We start from the raw sequence: 23,043 nt of genomic DNA, 5'->3' as shown, positions 1-23,043 counted from the left end.
TCCTGCGTAACCTGCAGGATGCGAGGGATCGTAGTAAATGCTGGCTAAGACTTTTTCCATTTTTTTGTGTTGGTTGGTGTGTTAATAAGACACCCACTCTTGGAGGATGCTACTCTTTTTCTCTTGGGGTACTTTCTTGGATTGCAATGCTTTGCGTGTGCGGCCAGCAATAGGTGTCGAAGAGGAGAAGGATGTCTGAGCGGGGGATATCGGTTCTTGTTTCACTTCTGTCTTCACTTCTGTCTTCACTTTCTTTTTCTCTTGTGAGGAAGAAAGGGTGGCCATCATCTTTTTAATCCATCCAATTCTGGAGGTAGGTGGTGTTGTTAACTTGCGTACTTTTTCTGGTGGAGTTTGAAACCCTTCCTCTTCTTCTCCTTTTTCTGTCTTGGTCACGGGTACTGGTGGTACTGGTACTGGTACTGGTGCTGGACTTTTCATCAAGGTCTTAAAATCTTTCAGAGTGGGTAGAGCTGTTTCGTCTAAAGCTTTCTGGTGAAAGAGTTGCAGTCGTTGCAAGAGTTGACCGTACTTTTGTGATTTTTCTGTTTCGGACAAATCTTGGCGATCCATCAAGGACTGCAATTCGTGTTGTAACTGGGACATCTCGCTCAAATTGGGATCGGGAGGTAAATGCGGGGTGTGTTGTTCTTGCCACCGATGGTATTCCATCCATCGTTTGTAAGGTACTAAAGCTAGTTTTCGTCCTTCCATGGGGTTGTCAGGGGTCGATTCTGAGATCTTGGAACTTCCGAGGCCTTTTTATCTCGCTCCCACCAGTCCTCCCAACATGGTTCCCAAGACTCCTTTCAGTATGGGGCCTAACAAGAGAGGTAAAATACCTCCACGTTGCACTAACATCTTCTTTTTTTGACGAATGGGAATTTTCTTTTGAACCATTTGGCGAGGAACGTGACGATGTTTGAATAAGCATTGTTTCTGGTGTTTGGACAAAGGGATCGTTCCTTTCAAAACGTTCAAACAACATTCGCACACGGTATCGATGACCTCTTTGGAGGCTGTTTGAATGAGTTTTTTTCGTAGGGGTGGAGAAGCTTTGGACAGGACAGATAACATGTCCCCATGTTTGGCTAAACGCGGTGGCAGTCATTTCCTTTTCTTTCCTTGGGGTTTTCTGGAGGGTGACATCTTTGAGTCTTCAGGAGCACCAAAAAACACTGATATCCGACTTGGTCACAGGCCTTTTTTATACTGGAACGCGTCGCCACTGATTGTCTTGACGTCGTATTAGTTTGAGGACAGGCATGACATGTCGTGCAGGGGTACGCAACGGACTAAATCGAGCCAGTTCTTGCTTGGACAAATCCAGTAAACTTTGTAACATGTCCGATCTTTCTTGATCTTTGATTTTGGGAGAAGGTACTTTGTGAGCAGCAGCCACTGCCACTAAATTGGAAGGTCCTGCCACTGGGGAAGTTCTTTTGGGGGTCATCAACGGAGAAGTTCTTGGTGTGATCAACGTCTCCAAGTACTCTTCAGTTCTGGGTGTCATTAACGGAGAAGTGGACAAACGTGAAGCTGCCGGAGACGCAGTCACTGCCGTGGCAGGTCGTGGTTTGCGAGTGTAAGGTTGCGTCCTGGCCGAAGTGCCTCTCTTGCGGCTAGCTTTCTGTGGACTTTTCTTTTTCTGGGGGCTTCTTTTCTTTCTCCGCGGTGGTGGTGTCTGGTCAGAGGAGGGTCCTGCCACTGGAGAAGTTCTCCTTGGGGACCTGTTCTTTTTCTTCTTGGGGCTTCGTTGGACTTTTGTCTTGGGTATAACTTTGGGGGCATTAGGATCCCAACTTAAGAGTGAGCGAATGATGACCCCTCCTAGAGTACCGCTCCCTCCAGGTTTAGGGTTAGGGTTAGGGTTAGGGTTAGGCTTAGGGTTAGGGTTAGGGTTAGGTTAGGTTAGGGTTAGGGTTAGGGCTTTAGGGTTAGTTAGGGTTAGGGTTAGGGTTAGGGTTTAGGGTTAGGGTTAGGGTTAGGGTTAGGGTTAGGTTATGATTATTAAGAGAGTAACATATAATTACTCAAAGCACGGGCCTAAGGAGAATTACTCAAGACATTATATTACGAGGTTTATTTTTTTATCATAATAATATTTTAATTAAATCAATATTTGTTTCATGTCGGGATTCGAACATTGGTCCTCTGCTGCGAGATAAGACAACTATCGCCTGCCTGCACGTTCCAGCGTAAATACTACTACGGCTATCGAGACATCACCAAAAAATGATGCCCTTTAACCGCTCATATATACTCAAGAACGTACAGACACTCTCGAAACTTATATATACATGTCAAGAAACCTTGGCACTGGCGAGGTTAGGTTATGATTATTAAGAGAGTAACATATAATTACTCAAAGCACGGGCCTAAGGAGAATTACTCAAGACATTATATTACGAGGTTTATTTTTTTATCATAATAATATTTTAATTAAATCAATATTTGTTTCATGTCGGGATTCGAACATTGGTCCTCTGCTGCGAGATAAGACAACTATCGCCTGCCTGCACGTTCCAGCGTAAATACTACTACGGCTATCGAGACATCACCAAAAAATGATGCCCTTTAACCGCTCATATATACTCAAGAACGTACAGACACTCTCGAAACTTATATATACATGTCAAGAAACCTTGACACTGGCGAGGTTAGGTTATGATTATTAAGAGAGTAACATATAATTACTCAAAGCACGGGCCTAAGGAGAATTACTCAAGACATTATATTACGAGGTTTATTTTTTTATCATAATAATATTTTAATTAAATCAATATTTGTTTCATGTCGGGATTCGAACATTGGTCCTCTGCTGCGAGATAAGACAACTATCGCCTGCCTGCACGTTCCAGCGTAAATACTACTACGGCTATCGAGACATCACCAAAAAATGATGCCCTTTAACCGCTCATATATACTCAAGAACGTACAGACACTCTCGAAACTTATATATACATGTCAAGAAACCTTGGCACTGGCGAGGTTAGGTTATGATTATTAAGAGAGTAACATATAATTACTCAAAGCACGGGCCTAAGGAGAATTACTCAAGACATTATATTACGAGGTTTATTTTTTTATCATAATAATATTTTAATTAAATCAATATTTGTTTCATGTCGGGATTCGAACATTGGTCCTCTGCTGCGAGATAAGACAACTATCGCCTGCCTGCACGTTCCAGCGTAAATACTACTACGGCTATCGAGACATCACCAAAAAATGATGCCCTTTAACCGCTCATATATACTCAAGAACGTACAGACACTCTCGAAACTTATATATACATGTCAAGAAACCTTGGCACTGGCGAGGTTAGGTTATGATTATTAAGAGAGTAACATATAATTACTCAAAGCACGGGCCTAAGGAGAATTACTCAAGACATTATATTACGAGGTTTATTTTTTTATCATAATAATATTTTAATTAAATCAATATTTGTTTCATGTCGGGATTCGAACATTGGTCCTCTGCTGCGAGATAAGACAACTATCGCCTGCCTGCACGTTCCAGCGTAAATACTACTACGGCTATCGAGACATCACCAAAAAATGATGCCCTTTAACCGCTCATATATACTCAAGAACGTACAGACACTCTCGAAACTTATATATACATGTCAAGAAACCTTGACACTGGCGAGGTTAGGTTATGATTATTAAGAGAGTAACATATAATTACTCAAAGCACGGGCCTAAGGAGAATTACTCAAGACATTATATTACGAGGTTTATTTTTTTATCATAATAATATTTTAATTAAATCAATATTTGTTTCATGTCGGGATTCGAACATTGGTCCTCTGCTGCGAGATAAGACAACTATCGCCTGCCTGCACGTTCCAGCGTAAATACTACTACGGCTATCGAGACATCACCAAAAAATGATGCCCTTTAACCGCTCATATATACTCAAGAACGTACAGACACTCTCGAAACTTATATATACATGTCAAGAAACCTTGGCACTGGCGAGGTTAGGTTATGATTATTAAGAGAGTAACATATAATTACTCAAAGCACGGGCCTAAGGAGAATTACTCAAGACATTATATTACGAGGTTTATTTTTTTATCATAATAATATTTTAATTAAATCAATATTTGTTTCATGTCGGGATTCGAACATTGGTCCTCTGCTGCGAGATAAGACAACTATCGCCTGCCTGCACGTTCCAGCGTAAATACTACTACGGCTATCGAGACATCACCAAAAACTGATGCCCTTTAACCGCTCATATATACTCAAGAACGTACAGACACTCTCGAAACTTATATATACATGTCAAGAAACCTTGACACTGGCGAGGTTAGGTTATGATTATTAAGAGAGTAACATATAATTACTCAAAGCACGGGCCTAAGGAGAATTACTCAAGACATTATATTACGAGGTTTATTTTTTTATCATAATAATATTTTAATTAAATCAATATTTGTTTCATGTCGGGATTCGAACATTGGTCCTCTGCTGCGAGATAAGACAACTATCGCCTGCCTGCACGTTCCAGCGTAAATACTACTACGGCTATCGAGACATCACCAAAAAATGATGCCCTTTAACCGCTCATATATACTCAAGAACGTACAGACACTCTCGAAACTTATATATACATGTCAAGAAACCTTGGCACTGGCGAGGTTAGGTTATGATTATTAAGAGAGTAACATATAATTACTCAAAGCACGGGCCTAAGGAGAATTACTCAAGACATTATATTACGAGGTTTATTTTTTTATCATAATAATATTTTAATTAAATCAATATTTGTTTCATGTCGGGATTCGAACATTGGTCCTCTGCTGCGAGATAAGACAACTATCGCCTGCCTGCACGTTCCAGCGTAAATACTACTACGGCTATCGAGACATCACCAAAAAATGATGCCCTTTAACCGCTCATATATACTCAAGAACGTACAGACACTCTCGAAACTTATATATACATGTCAAGAAACCTTGGCACTGGCGAGGTTAGGTTATGATTATTAAGAGAGTAACATATAATTACTCAAAGCACGGGCCTAAGGAGAATTACTCAAGACATTATATTACGAGGTTTATTTTTTTATCATAATAATATTTTAATTAAATCAATATTTGTTTCATGTCGGGATTCGAACATTGGTCCTCTGCTGCGAGATAAGACAACTATCGCCTGCCTGCACGTTCCAGCGTAAATACTACTACGGCTATCGAGACATCACCAAAAAATGATGCCCTTTAACCGCTCATATATACTCAAGAACGTACAGACACTCTCGAAACTTATATATACATGTCAAGAAACCTTGGCACTGGCGAGGTTAGGTTATGATTATTAAGAGAGTAACATATAATTACTCAAAGCACGGGCCTAAGGAGAATTACTCAAGACATTATATTACGAGGTTTATTTTTTTATCATAATAATATTTTAATTAAATCAATATTTGTTTCATGTCGGGATTCGAACATTGGTCCTCTGCTGCGAGATAAGACAACTATCGCCTGCCTGCACGTTCCAGCGTAAATACTACTACGGCTATCGAGACATCACCAAAAAATGATGCCCTTTAACCGCTCATATATACTCAAGAACGTACAGACACTCTCGAAACTTATATATACATGTCAAGAAACCTTGGCACTGGCGAGGTTAGGTTATGATTATTAAGAGAGTAACATATAATTACTCAAAGCACGGGCCTAAGGAGAATTACTCAAGACATTATATTACGAGGTTTATTTTTTTATCATAATAATATTTTAATTAAATCAATATTTGTTTCATGTCGGGATTCGAACATTGGTCCTCTGCTGCGAGATAAGACAACTATCGCCTGCCTGCACGTTCCAGCGTAAATACTACTACGGCTATCGAGACATCACCAAAAAATGATGCCCTTTAACCGCTCATATATACTCAAGAACGTACAGACACTCTCGAAACTTATATATACATGTCAAGAAACCTTGGCACTGGCGAGGTTAGGTTATGATTATTAAGAGAGTAACATATAATTACTCAAAGCACGGGCCTAAGGAGAATTACTCAAGACATTATATTACGAGGTTTATTTTTTTATCATAATAATATTTTAATTAAATCAATATTTGTTTCATGTCGGGATTCGAACATTGGTCCTCTGCTGCGAGATAAGACAACTATCGCCTGCCTGCACGTTCCAGCGTAAATACTACTACGGCTATCGAGACATCACCAAAAAATGATGCCCTTTAACCGCTCATATATACTCAAGAACGTACAGACACTCTCGAAACTTATATATACATGTCAAGAAACCTTGGCACTGGCGAGGTTAGGTTATGATTATTAAGAGAGTAACATATAATTACTCAAAGCACGGGCCTAAGGAGAATTACTCAAGACATTATATTACGAGGTTTATTTTTTTATCATAATAATATTTTAATTAAATCAATATTTGTTTCATGTCGGGATTCGAACATTGGTCCTCTGCTGCGAGATAAGACAACTATCGCCTGCCTGCACGTTCCAGCGTAAATACTACTACGGCTATCGAGACATCACCAAAAAATGATGCCCTTTAACCGCTCATATATACTCAAGAACGTACAGACACTCTCGAAACTTATATATACATGTCAAGAAACCTTGGCACTGGCGAGGTTAGGTTATGATTATTAAGAGAGTAACATATAATTACTCAAAGCACGGGCCTAAGGAGAATTACTCAAGACATTATATTACGAGGTTTATTTTTTTATCATAATAATATTTTAATTAAATCAATATTTGTTTCATGTCGGGATTCGAACATTGGTCCTCTGCTGCGAGATAAGACAACTATCGCCTGCCTGCACGTTCCAGCGTAAATACTACTACGGCTATCGAGACATCACCAAAAAATGATGCCCTTTAACCGCTCATATATACTCAAGAACGTACAGACACTCTCGAAACTTATATATACATGTCAAGAAACCTTGGCACTGGCGAGGTTAGGTTATGATTATTAAGAGAGTAACATATAATTACTCAAAGCACGGGCCTAAGGAGAATTACTCAAGACATTATATTACGAGGTTTATTTTTTTATCATAATAATATTTTAATTAAATCAATATTTGTTTCATGTCGGGATTCGAACATTGGTCCTCTGCTGCGAGATAAGACAACTATCGCCTGCCTGCACGTTCCAGCGTAAATACTACTACGGCTATCGAGACATCACCAAAAAATGATGCCCTTTAACCGCTCATATATACTCAAGAACGTACAGACACTCTCGAAACTTATATATACATGTCAAGAAACCTTGGCACTGGCGAGGTTAGGTTATGATTATTAAGAGAGTAACATATAATTACTCAAAGCACGGGCCTAAGGAGAATTACTCAAGACATTATATTACGAGGTTTATTTTTTTATCATAATAATATTTTAATTAAATCAATATTTGTTTCATGTCGGGATTCGAACATTGGTCCTCTGCTGCGAGATAAGACAACTATCGCCTGCCTGCACGTTCCAGCGTAAATACTACTACGGCTATCGAGACATCACCAAAAAATGATGCCCTTTAACCGCTCATATATACTCAAGAACGTACAGACACTCTCGAAACTTATATATACATGTCAAGAAACCTTGGCACTGGCGAGGTTAGGTTATGATTATTAAGAGAGTAACATATAATTACTCAAAGCACGGGCCTAAGGAGAATTACTCAAGACATTATATTACGAGGTTTATTTTTTTATCATAATAATATTTTAATTAAATCAATATTTGTTTCATGTCGGGATTCGAACATTGGTCCTCTGCTGCGAGATAAGACAACTATCGCCTGCCTGCACGTTCCAGCGTAAATACTACTACGGCTATCGAGACATCACCAAAAAATGATGCCCTTTAACCGCTCATATATACTCAAGAACGTACAGACACTCTCGAAACTTATATATACATGTCAAGAAACCTTGGCACTGGCGAGGTTAGGTTATGATTATTAAGAGAGTAACATATAATTACTCAAAGCACGGGCCTAAGGAGAATTACTCAAGACATTATATTACGAGGTTTATTTTTTTATCATAATAATATTTTAATTAAATCAATATTTGTTTCATGTCGGGATTCGAACATTGGTCCTCTGCTGCGAGATAAGACAACTATCGCCTGCCTGCACGTTCCAGCGTAAATACTACTACGGCTATCGAGACATCACCAAAAAATGATGCCCTTTAACCGCTCATATATACTCAAGAACGTACAGACACTCTCGAAACTTATATATACATGTCAAGAAACCTTGGCACTGGCGAGGTTAGGTTATGATTATTAAGAGAGTAACATATAATTACTCAAAGCACGGGCCTAAGGAGAATTACTCAAGACATTATATTACGAGGTTTATTTTTTTATCATAATAATATTTTAATTAAATCAATATTTGTTTCATGTCGGGATTCGAACATTGGTCCTCTGCTGCGAGATAAGACAACTATCGCCTGCCTGCACGTTCCAGCGTAAATACTACTACGGCTATCGAGACATCACCAAAAAATGATGCCCTTTAACCGCTCATATATACTCAAGAACGTACAGACACTCTCGAAACTTATATATACATGTCAAGAAACCTTGGCACTGGCGAGGTTAGGTTATGATTATTAAGAGAGTAACATATAATTACTCAAAGCACGGGCCTAAGGAGAATTACTCAAGACATTATATTACGAGGTTTATTTTTTTATCATAATAATATTTTAATTAAATCAATATTTGTTTCATGTCGGGATTCGAACATTGGTCCTCTGCTGCGAGATAAGACAACTATCGCCTGCCTGCACGTTCCAGCGTAAATACTACTACGGCTATCGAGACATCACCAAAAAATGATGCCCTTTAACCGCTCATATATACTCAAGAACGTACAGACACTCTCGAAACTTATATATACATGTCAAGAAACCTTGGCACTGGCGAGGTTAGGTTATGATTATTAAGAGAGTAACATATAATTACTCAAAGCACGGGCCTAAGGAGAATTACTCAAGACATTATATTACGAGGTTTATTTTTTTATCATAATAATATTTTAATTAAATCAATATTTGTTTCATGTCGGGATTCGAACATTGGTCCTCTGCTGCGAGATAAGACAACTATCGCCTGCCTGCACGTTCCAGCGTAAATACTACTACGGCTATCGAGACATCACCAAAAAATGATGCCCTTTAACCGCTCATATATACTCAAGAACGTACAGACACTCTCGAAACTTATATATACATGTCAAGAAACCTTGGCACTGGCGAGGTTAGGTTATGATTATTAAGAGAGTAACATATAATTACTCAAAGCACGGGCCTAAGGAGAATTACTCAAGACATTATATTACGAGGTTTATTTTTTTATCATAATAATATTTTAATTAAATCAATATTTGTTTCATGTCGGGATTCGAACATTGGTCCTCTGCTGCGAGATAAGACAACTATCGCCTGCCTGCACGTTCCAGCGTAAATACTACTACGGCTATCGAGACATCACCAAAAAATGATGCCCTTTAACCGCTCATATATACTCAAGAACGTACAGACACTCTCGAAACTTATATATACATGTCAAGAAACCTTGGCACTGGCGAGGTTAGGTTATGATTATTAAGAGAGTAACATATAATTACTCAAAGCACGGGCCTAAGGAGAATTACTCAAGACATTATATTACGAGGTTTATTTTTTTATCATAATAATATTTTAATTAAATCAATATTTGTTTCATGTCGGGATTCGAACATTGGTCCTCTGCTGCGAGATAAGACAACTATCGCCTGCCTGCACGTTCCAGCGTAAATACTACTACGGCTATCGAGACATCACCAAAAAATGATGCCCTTTAACCGCTCATATATACTCAAGAACGTACAGACACTCTCGAAACTTATATATACATGTCAAGAAACCTTGGCACTGGCGAGGTTAGGTTATGATTATTAAGAGAGTAACATATAATTACTCAAAGCACGGGCCTAAGGAGAATTACTCAAGACATTATATTACGAGGTTTATTTTTTTATCATAATAATATTTTAATTAAATCAATATTTGTTTCATGTCGGGATTCGAACATTGGTCCTCTGCTGCGAGATAAGACAACTATCGCCTGCCTGCACGTTCCAGCGTAAATACTACTACGGCTATCGAGACATCACCAAAAAATGATGCCCTTTAACCGCTCATATATACTCAAGAACGTACAGACACTCTCGAAACTTATATATACATGTCAAGAAACCTTGGCACTGGCGAGGTTAGGTTATGATTATTAAGAGAGTAACATATAATTACTCAAAGCACGGGCCTAAGGAGAATTACTCAAGACATTATATTACGAGGTTTATTTTTTTATCATAATAATATTTTAATTAAATCAATATTTGTTTCATGTCGGGATTCGAACATTGGTCCTCTGCTGCGAGATAAGACAACTATCGCCTGCCTGCACGTTCCAGCGTAAATACTACTACGGCTATCGAGACATCACCAAAAAATGATGCCCTTTAACCGCTCATATATACTCAAGAACGTACAGACACTCTCGAAACTTATATATACATGTCAAGAAACCTTGGCACTGGCGAGGTTAGGTTATGATTATTAAGAGAGTAACATATAATTACTCAAAGCACGGGCCTAAGGAGAATTACTCAAGACATTATATTACGAGGTTTATTTTTTTATCATAATAATATTTTAATTAAATCAATATTTGTTTCATGTCGGGATTCGAACATTGGTCCTCTGCTGCGAGATAAGACAACTATCGCCTGCCTGCACGTTCCAGCGTAAATACTACTACGGCTATCGAGACATCACCAAAAAATGATGCCCTTTAACCGCTCATATATACTCAAGAACGTACAGACACTCTCGAAACTTATATATACATGTCAAGAAACCTTGGCACTGGCGAGGTTAGGTTATGATTATTAAGAGAGTAACATATAATTACTCAAAGCACGGGCCTAAGGAGAATTACTCAAGACATTATATTACGAGGTTTATTTTTTTATCATAATAATATTTTAATTAAATCAATATTTGTTTCATGTCGGGATTCGAACATTGGTCCTCTGCTGCGAGATAAGACAACTATCGCCTGCCTGCACGTTCCAGCGTAAATACTACTACGGCTATCGAGACATCACCAAAAAATGATGCCCTTTAACCGCTCATATATACTCAAGAACGTACAGACACTCTCGAAACTTATATATACATGTCAAGAAACCTTGGCACTGGCGAGGTTAGGTTATGATTATTAAGAGAGTAACATATAATTACTCAAAGCACGGGCCTAAGGAGAATTACTCAAGACATTATATTACGAGGTTTATTTTTTTATCATAATAATATTTTAATTAAATCAATATTTGTTTCATGTCGGGATTCGAACATTGGTCCTCTGCTGCGAGATAAGACAACTATCGCCTGCCTGCACGTTCCAGCGTAAATACTACTACGGCTATCGAGACATCACCAAAAAATGATGCCCTTTAACCGCTCATATATACTCAAGAACGTACAGACACTCTCGAAACTTATATATACATGTCAAGAAACCTTGGCACTGGCGAGGTTAGGTTATGATTATTAAGAGAGTAACATATAATTACTCAAAGCACGGGCCTAAGGAGAATTACTCAAGACATTATATTACGAGGTTTATTTTTTTATCATAATAATATTTTAATTAAATCAATATTTGTTTCATGTCGGGATTCGAACATTGGTCCTCTGCTGCGAGATAAGACAACTATCGCCTGCCTGCACGTTCCAGCGTAAATACTACTACGGCTATCGAGACATCACCAAAAAATGATGCCCTTTAACCGCTCATATATACTCAAGAACGTACAGACACTCTCGAAACTTATATATACATGTCAAGAAACCTTGGCACTGGCGAGGTTAGGTTATGATTATTAAGAGAGTAACATATAATTACTCAAAGCACGGGCCTAAGGAGAATTACTCAAGACATTATATTACGAGGTTTATTTTTTTATCATAATAATATTTTAATTAAATCAATATTTGTTTCATGTCGGGATTCGAACATTGGTCCTCTGCTGCGAGATAAGACAACTATCGCCTGCCTGCACGTTCCAGCGTAAATACTACTACGGCTATCGAGACATCACCAAAAAATGATGCCCTTTAACCGCTCATATATACTCAAGAACGTACAGACACTCTCGAAACTTATATATACATGTCAAGAAACCTTGGCACTGGCGAGGTTAGGTTATGATTATTAAGAGAGTAACATATAATTACTCAAAGCACGGGCCTAAGGAGAATTACTCAAGACATTATATTACGAGGTTTATTTTTTTATCATAATAATATTTTAATTAAATCAATATTTGTTTCATGTCGGGATTCGAACATTGGTCCTCTGCTGCGAGATAAGACAACTATCGCCTGCCTGCACGTTCCAGCGTAAATACTACTACGGCTATCGAGACATCACCAAAAAATGATGCCCTTTAACCGCTCATATATACTCAAGAACGTACAGACACTCTCGAAACTTATATATACATGTCAAGAAACCTTGGCACTGGCGAGGTTAGGTTATGATTATTAAGAGAGTAACATATAATTACTCAAAGCACGGGCCTAAGGAGAATTACTCAAGACATTATATTACGAGGTTTATTTTTTTATCATAATAATATTTTAATTAAATCAATATTTGTTTCATGTCGGGATTCGAACATTGGTCCTCTGCTGCGAGATAAGACAACTATCGCCTGCCTGCACGTTCCAGCGTAAATACTACTACGGCTATCGAGACATCACCAAAAAATGATGCCCTTTAACCGCTCATATATACTCAAGAACGTACAGACACTCTCGAAACTTATATATACATGTCAAGAAACCTTGGCACTGGCGAGGTTAGGTTATGATTATTAAGAGAGTAACATATAATTACTCAAAGCACGGGCCTAAGGAGAATTACTCAAGACATTATATTACGAGGTTTATTTTTTTATCATAATAATATTTTAATTAAATCAATATTTGTTTCATGTCGGGATTCGAACATTGGTCCTCTGCTGCGAGATAAGACAACTATCGCCTGCCTGCACGTTCCAGCGTAAATACTACTACGGCTATCGAGACATCACCAAAAAATGATGCCCTTTAACCGCTCATATATACTCAAGAACGTACAGACACTCTCGAAACTTATATATACATGTCAAGAAACCTTGGCACTGGCGAGGTTAGGTTATGATTATTAAGAGAGTAACATATAATTACTCAAAGCACGGGCCTAAGGAGAATTACTCAAGACATTATATTACGAGGTTTATTTTTTTATCATAATAATATTTTAATTAAATCAATATTTGTTTCATGTCGGGATTCGAACATTGGTCCTCTGCTGCGAGATAAGACAACTATCGCCTGCCTGCACGTTCCAGCGTAAATACTACTACGGCTATCGAGACATCACCAAAAAATGATGCCCTTTAACCGCTCATATATACTCAAGAACGTACAGACACTCTCGAAACTTATATATACATGTCAAGAAACCTTGGCACTGGCGAGGTTAGGTTATGATTATTAAGAGAGTAACATATAATTACTCAAAGCACGGGCCTAAGGAGAATTACTCAAGACATTATATTACGAGGTTTATTTTTTTATCATAATAATATTTTAATTAAATCAATATTTGTTTCATGTCGGGATTCGAACATTGGTCCTCTGCTGCGAGATAAGACAACTATCGCCTGCCTGCACGTTCCAGCGTAAATACTACTACGGCTATCGAGACATCACCAAAAAATGATGCCCTTTAACCGCTCATATATACTCAAGAACGTACAGACACTCTCGAAACTTATATATACATGTCAAGAAACCTTGGCACTGGCGAGGTTAGGTTATGATTATTAAGAGAGTAACATATAATTACTCAAAGCACGGGCCTAAGGAGAATTACTCAAGACATTATATTACGAGGTTTATTTTTTTATCATAATAATATTTTAATTAAATCAATATTTGTTTCATGTCGGGATTCGAACATTGGTCCTCTGCTGCGAGATAAGACAACTATCGCCTGCCTGCACGTTCCAGCGTAAATACTACTACGGCTATCGAGACATCACCAAAAAATGATGCCCTTTAACCGCTCATATATACTCAAGAACGTACAGACACTCTCGAAACTTATATATACATGTCAAGAAACCTTGGCACTGGCGAGGTTAGGTTATGATTATTAAGAGAGTAACATATAATTACTCAAAGCACGGGCCTAAGGAGAATTACTCAAGACATTATATTACGAGGTTTATTTTTTTATCATAATAATATTTTAATTAAATCAATATTTGTTTCATGTCGGGATTCGAACATTGGTCCTCTGCTGCGAGATAAGACAACTATCGCCTGCCTGCACGTTCCAGCGTAAATACTACTACGGCTATCGAGACATCACCAAAAAATGATGCCCTTTAACCGCTCATATATACTCAAGAACGTACAGACACTCTCGAAACTTATATATACATGTCAAGAAACCTTGGCACTGGCGAGGTTAGGTTATGATTATTAAGAGAGTAACATATAATTACTCAAAGCACGGGCCTAAGGAGAATTACTCAAGACATTATATTACGAGGTTTATTTTTTTATCATAATAATATTTTAATTAAATCAATATTTGTTTCATGTCGGATTCGAACATTGGTCCTTCTAGAGACAATAGACAACTCTCTCTGAGACCAAATTGCCCTTTTACCGCTCATATATCTGTTTATTTTTTTATCATAATAATATTTTAAATTAATCAATATTTGTTTCATGTCGGGATTCGTACATTTGGTCCTACTTATATATACATGTCAAGAAACCTTGGCACTGGCGAGGTTAGGTTATGATTATTAAGAGAGTAACATATAATTACTCAAAGCACGGGCCTAAGGAGAATTACTCAAGACATTATATTACGAGGTTTATTTTTTTATCATAATAATATTTTAATTAAATCAATATTTGTTTCATGTCGGGATTCGAACATTGGTCCTCTGCTGCGAGATAAGACAACTATCGCCTGCCTGCACGTTCCAGCGTAAATACTACTACGGCTATCGAGACATCACCAAAAAATGATGCCCTTTAACCGCTCATATATACTCAAGAACGTACAGACACTCTCGAAACTTATATATACATGTCAAGAAACCTTGGCACTGGCGAGGTTAGGTTATGATTATTAAGAGAGTAACATATAATTACTCAAAGCACGGGCCTAAGGAGAATTACTCAAGACATTATATTACGAGGTTTATTTTTTTATCATAATAATATTTTAATTAAATCAATATTTGTTTCATGTCGGGATTCGAACATTGGTCCTCTGCTGCGAGATAAGACAACTATCGCCTGCCTGCACGTTCCAGCGTAAATACTACTACGGCTATCGAGACATCACCAAAAAATGATGCCCTTTAACCGCTCATATATACTCAAGAACGTACAGACACTCTCGAAACTTATATATACATGTCAAGAAACCTTGGCACTGGCGAGGTTAGGTTATGATTATTAAGAGAGTAACATATAATTACTCAAAGCACGGGCCTAAGGAGAATTACTCAAGACATTATATTACGAGGTTTATTTTTTTATCATAATAATATTTTAATTAAATCAATATTTGTTTCATGTCGGGATTCGAACATTGGTCCTCTGCTGCGAGATAAGACAACTATCGCCTGCCTGCACGTTCCAGCGTAAATACTACTACGGCTATCGAGACATCACCAAAAAATGATGCCCTTTAACCGCTCATATATACTCAAGAACGTACAGACACTCTCGAAACTTATATATACATGTCAAGAAACCTTGGCACTGGCGAGGTTAGGTTATGATTATTAAGAGAGTAACATATAATTACTCAAAGCACGGGCCTAAGGAGAATTACTCAAGACATTATATTACGAGGTTTATTTTTTTATCATAATAATATTTTAATTAAATCAATATTTGTTTCATGTCGGGATTCGAACATTGGTCCTCTGCTGCGAGATAAGACAACTATCGCCTGCCTGCACGTTCCAGCGTAAATACTACTACGGCTATCGAGACATCACCAAAAAATGATGCCCTTTAACCGCTCATATATACTCAAGAACGTACAGACACTCTCGAAACTTATATATACATGTCAAGAAACCTTGGCACTGGCGAGGTTAGGTTATGATTATTAAGAGAGTAACATATAATTACTCAAAGCACGGGCCTAAGGAGAATTACTCAAGACATTATATTACGAGGTTTATTTTTTTATCATAATAATATTTTAATTAAATCAATATTTGTTTCATGTCGGGATTCGAACATTGGTCCTCTGCTGCGAGATAAGACAACTATCGCCTGCCTGCACGTTCCAGCGTAAATACTACTACGGCTATCGAGACATCACCAAAAAATGATGCCCTTTAACCGCTCATATATACTCAAGAACGTACAGACACTCTCGAAACTTATATATACATGTCAAGAAACCTTGGCACTGGCGAGGTTAGGTTATGATTATTAAGAGAGTAACATATAATTACTCAAAGCACGGGCCTAAGGAGAATTACTCAAGACATTATATTACGAGGTTTATTTTTTTATCATAATAATATTTTAATTAAATCAATATTTGTTTCATGTCGGGATTCGAACATTGGTCCTCTGCTGCGAGATAAGACAACTATCGCCTGCCTGCACGTTCCAGCGTAAATACTACTACGGCTATCGAGACATCACCAAAAAATGATGCCCTTTAACCGCTCATATATACTCAAGAACGTACAGACACTCTCGAAACTTATATATACATGTCAAGAAACCTTGGCACTGGCGAGGTTAGGTTATGATTATTAAGAGAGTAACATATAATTACTCAAAGCACGGGCCTAAGGAGAATTACTCAAGACATTATATTACGAGGTTTATTTTTTTATCATAATAATATTTTAATTAAATCAATATTTGTTTCATGTCGGGATTCGAACATTGGTCCTCTGCTGCGAGATAAGACAACTATCGCCTGCCTGCACGTTCCAGCGTAAATACTACTACGGCTATCGAGACATCACCAAAAAATGATGCCCTTTAACCGCTCATATATACTCAAGAACGTACAGACACTCTCGAAACTTATATATACATGTCAAGAAACCTTGGCACTGGCGAGGTTAGGTTATGATTATTAAGAGAGTAACATATAATTACTCAAAGCACGGGCCTAAGGAGAATTACTCAAGACATTATATTACGAGGTTTATTTTTTTATCATAATAATATTTTAATTAAATCAATATTTGTTTCATGTCGGGATTCGAACATTGGTCCTCTGCTGCGAGATAAGACAACTATCGCCTGCCTGCACGTTCCAGCGTAAATACTACTACGGCTATCGAGACATCACCAAAAAATGATGCCCTTTAACCGCTCATATATACTCAAGAACGTACAGACACTCTCGAAACTTATATATACATGTCAAGAAACCTTGGCACTGGCGAGGTTAGGTTATGATTATTAAGAGAGTAACATATAATTACTCAAAGCACGGGCCTAAGGAGAATTACTCAAGACATTATTTTACGAGGTTTATTTTTTTATCATAATAATATTTTAATTAAATCAATATTTGTTTCATGTCGGGATTCGAACATTGGTCCTCTGCTGCGAGATAAGACAACTATCGCCTGCCTGCACGTTCCAGCGTAAATACTACTACGGCTATCGAGACATCACCAAAAAATGATGCCCTTTAACCGCTCATATATACTCAAGAACGTACAGACACTCTCGAAACTTATATATACATGTCAAGAAACCTTGGCACTGGCGAGGTTAGGTTATGATTATTAAGAGAGTAACATATAATTACTCAAAGCACGGGCCTAAGGAGAATTACTCAAGACATTATATTACGAGGTTTATTTTTTTATCATAATAATATTTTAATTAAATCAATATTTGTTTCATGTCGGGATTCGAACATTGGTCCTCTGCTGCGAGATAAGACAACTATCGCCTGCCTGCACGTTCCAGCGTAAATACTACTACGGCTATCGAGACATCACCAAAAAATGATGCCCTTTAACCGCTCATATATACTCAAGAACGTACAGACACTCTCGAAACTTATATATACATGTCAAGAAACCTTGGCACTGGCGAGGTTAGGTTATGATTATTAAGAGAGTAACATATAATTACTCAAAGCACGGGCCTAAGGAGAATTACTCAAGACATTATATTACGAGGTTTATTTTTTTATCATAATAATATTTTAATTAAATCAATATTTGTTTCATGTCGGGATTCGAACATTGGTCCTCTGCTGCGAGATAAGACAACTATCGCCTGCCTGCACGTTCCAGCGTAAATACTACTACGGCTATCGAGACATCACCAAAAAATGATGCCCTTTAACCGCTCATATATACTCAAGAACGTACAGACACTCTCGAAACTTATATATACATGTCAAGAAACCTTGGCACTGGCGAGGTTAGGTTATGATTATTAAGAGAGTAACATATAATTACTCAAAGCACGGGCCTAAGGAGAATTACTCAAGACATTATATTACGAGGTTTATTTTTTTATCATAATAATATTTTAATTAAATCAATATTTGTTTCATGTCGGGATTCGAACATTGGTCCTCTGCTGCGAGATAAGACAACTATCGCCTGCCTGCACGTTCCAGCGTAAATACTACTACGGCTATCGAGACATCACCAAAAAATGATGCCCTTTAACCGCTCATATATACTCAAGAACGTACAGACACTCTCGAAACTTATATATACATGTCAAGAAACCTTGGCACTGGCGAGGTTAGGTTATGATTATTAAGAGAGTAACATATAATTACTCAAAGCACGGGCCTAAGGAGAATTACTCAAGACATTATATTACGAGGTTTATTTTTTTATCATAATAATATTTTAATTAAATCAATATTTGTTTCATGTCGGGATTCGAACATTGGTCCTCTGCTGCGAGATAAGACAACTATCGCCTGCCTGCACGTTCCAGCGTAAATACTACTACGGCTATCGAGACATCACCAAAAAATGATGCCCTTTAACCGCTCATATATACTCAAGAACGTACAGACACTCTCGAAACTTATATATACATGTCAAGAAACCTTGGCACTGGCGAGGTTAGGTTATGATTATTAAGAGAGTAACATATAATTACTCAAAGCACGGGCCTAAGGAGAATTACTCAAGACATTATATTACGAGGTTTATTTTTTTATCATAATAATATTTTAATTAAATCAATATTTGTTTCATGTCGGGATTCGAACATTGGTCCTCTGCTGCGAGATAAGACAACTATCGCCTGCCTGCACGTTCCAGCGTAAATACTACTACGGCTATCGAGACATCACCAAAAAATGATGCCCTTTAACCGCTCATATATACTCAAGAACGTACAGACACTCTCGAAACTTATATATACATGTCAAGAAACCTTGGCACTGGCGAGGTTAGGTTATGATTATTAAGAGAGTAACATATAATTACTCAAAGCACGGGCCTAAGGAGAATTACTCAAGACATTATATTACGAGGTTTATTTTTTTATCATAATAATATTTTAATTAAATCAATATTTGTTTCATGTCGGGATTCGAACATTGGTCCTCTGCTGCGAGATAAGACAACTATCGCCTGCCTGCACGTTCCAGCGTAAATACTACTACGGCTATCGAGACATCACCAAAAAATGATGCCCTTTAACCGCTCATATATACTCAAGAACGTACAGACACTCTCGAAACTTATATATACATGTCAAGAAACCTTGGCACTGGCGAGGTTAGGTTATGATTATTAAGAGAGTAACATATAATTACTCAAAGCACGGGCCTAAGGAGAATTACTCAAGACATTATATTACGAGGTTTATTTTTTTATCATAATAATATTTTAATTAAATCAATATTTGTTTCATGTCGGGATTCGAACATTGGTCCTCTGCTGCGAGATAAGACAACTATCGCCTGCCTGCACGTTCCAGCGTAAATACTACTACGGCTATCGAGACATCACCAAAAAATGATGCCCTTTAACCGCTCATATATACTCAAGAACGTACAGACACTCTCGAAACTTATATATACATGTCAAGAAACCTTGGCACTGGCGAGGTTAGGTTATGATTATTAAGAGAGTAACATATAATTACTCAAAGCACGGGCCTAAGGAGAATTACTCAAGACATTATATTACGAGGTTTATTTTTTTATCATAATAATATTTTAATTAAATCAATATTTGTTTCATGTCGGGATTCGAACATTGGTCCTCTGCTGCGAGATAAGACAACTATCGCCTGCCTGCACGTTCCAGCGTAAATACTACTACGGCTATCGAGACATCACCAAAAAATGATGCCCTTTAACCGCTCATATATACTCAAGAACGTACAGACACTCTCGAAACTTATATATACATGTCAAGAAACCTTGGCACTGGCGAGGTTAGGTTATGATTATTAAGAGAGTAACATATAATTACTCAAAGCACGGGCCTAAGGAGAATTACTCAAGACATTATATTACGAGGTTTATTTTTTTATCATAATAATATTTTAATTAAATCAATATTTGTTTCATGTCGGGATTCGAACATTGGTCCTCTGCTGCGAGATAAGACAACTATCGCCTGCCTGCACGTTCCAGCGTAAATACTACTACGGCTATCGAGACATCAATCTATAGAACATATATAATCTCTCTCTTAATATACATGTCAAGAAAACCTTGGAACTGGCGAGGTTAGGTTATGATTATTAAGAGAGTAACATATAATTACTCAAAGCACGGGCCTAAGGAGAATTACTCAAGACATTATATTACGAGGTTTATTTTTTTATCATAATAATATTTTAATTAAATCAATATTTGTTTAATGTCGGGGATTCGAACATTGGTCCTCTGCTGCGAGATAAGACAACTATCGCCTGCCTGCACGTTCCAGCGTAAATACTACTACGGCTATCGAGACATCAACCAGCGTAAATACTCCTACGGCTATCGAGACATCACCAAAAAATGATGCCCTTTAACCGCTGCATATATACTCAAGAACGTACAGACACTCTCGAAACTTATATATACATGTCAAGAAAAGGCACTGGCGAGGTTAGGTTATGATTATTAAGAGAGTAACATATAATTACTCAAAGCACGGGCCTAAGGAGAATTACTCAAGACATTATATTACGAGGTTTATTTTTTTATCATAATAATATTTTAATTAAATCAATATTTGTTTCATGTCGGGATTCGAACATTGGTCCTCTGCTGCGAGATAAGACAACTATCGCCTGCCTGCACGTTCCAGCGTAAATACTACTACGGCTATCGAGACATCACCAAAAAATGATGCCCTTTAACCGCTCATATATACTCAAGAACGTACAGACACTCTCGAAACTTATATATACATGTCAAGAAACCTTGGCACTGGCGAGGTTAGGTTATGATTATTAAGAGAGTAACATATAATTACTCAAAGCACGGGCCTAAGGAGAATTACTCAAGACATTATATTACGAGGTTTATTTTTTTATCATAATAATATTTTAATTAAATCAATATTTGTTTCATGTCGGGATTCGAACATTGGTCCTCTGCTGCGAGATAAGACAACTATCGCCTGCCTGCACGTTCCAGCGTAAATACTACTACGGCTATCGAGACATCACCAAAAAATGATGCCCTTTAACCGCTCATATATACTCAAGAACGTACAGACACTCTCGAAACTTATATATACATGTCAAGAAACCTTGGCACTGGCGAGGTTAGGTTATGATTATTAAGAGAGTAACATATAATTACTCAAAGCACGGGCCTAAGGAGAATTACTCAAGACATTATATTACGAGGTTTATTTTTTTATCATAATAATATTTTAATTAAATCAATATTTGTTTCATGTCGGGATTCGAACATTGGTCCTCTGCTGCGAGATAAGACAACTATCGCCTGCCTGCACGTTCCAGCGTAAATACTACTACGGCTATCGAGACATCACCAAAAAATGATGCCCTTTAACCGCTCATATATACTCAAGAACGTACAGACACTCTCGAAACTTATATATACATGTCAAGAAACCTTGGCACTGGCGAGGTTAGGTTATGATTATTAAGAGAGTAACATATAATTACTCAAAGCACGGGCCTAAGGAGAATTACTCAAGACATTATATTACGAGGTTTATTTTTTTATCATAATAATATTTTAATTAAATCAATATTTGTTTCATGTCGGGATTCGAACATTGGTCCTCTGCTGCGAGATAAGACAACTATCGCCTGCCTGCACGTTCCAGCGTAAATACTACTACGGCTATCGAGACATCACCAAAAAATGATGCCCTTTAACCGCTCATATATACTCAAGAACGTACAGACACTCTCGAAACTTATATATACATGTCAAGAAACCTTGGCACTGGCGAGGTTAGGTTATGATTATTAAGAGAGTAACATATAATTACTCAAAGCACGGGCCTAAGGAGAATTACTCAAGACATTATATTACGAGGTTTATTTTTTTATCATAATAATATTTTAATTAAATCAATATTTGTTTCATGTCGGGATTCGAACATTGGTCCTCTGCTGCGAGATAAGACAACTATCGCCTGCCTGCACGTTCCAGCGTAAATACTACTACGGCTATCGAGACATCACCAAAAAATGATGCCCTTTAACCGCTCATATATACTCAAGAACGTACAGACACTCTCGAAACTTATATATACATGTCAAGAAACCTTGGCACTGGCGAGGTTAGGTTATGATTATTAAGAGAGTAACATATAATTACTCAAAGCACGGGCCTAAGGAGAATTACTCAAGACATTATATTACGAGGTTTATTTTTTTATCATAATAATATTTTAATTAAATCAATATTTGTT

This window comes from Sinohyriopsis cumingii, unplaced genomic scaffold (assembly GCF_028554795.1).
Source record: "Sinohyriopsis cumingii isolate HCF-2022 unplaced genomic scaffold, ASM2855479v2 utg000837l, whole genome shotgun sequence".
NCBI lineage: Eukaryota > Metazoa > Mollusca > Bivalvia > Unionida > Unionidae > Sinohyriopsis > Sinohyriopsis cumingii.
Note: the sequence above shows the minus strand (reverse complement) of the source record.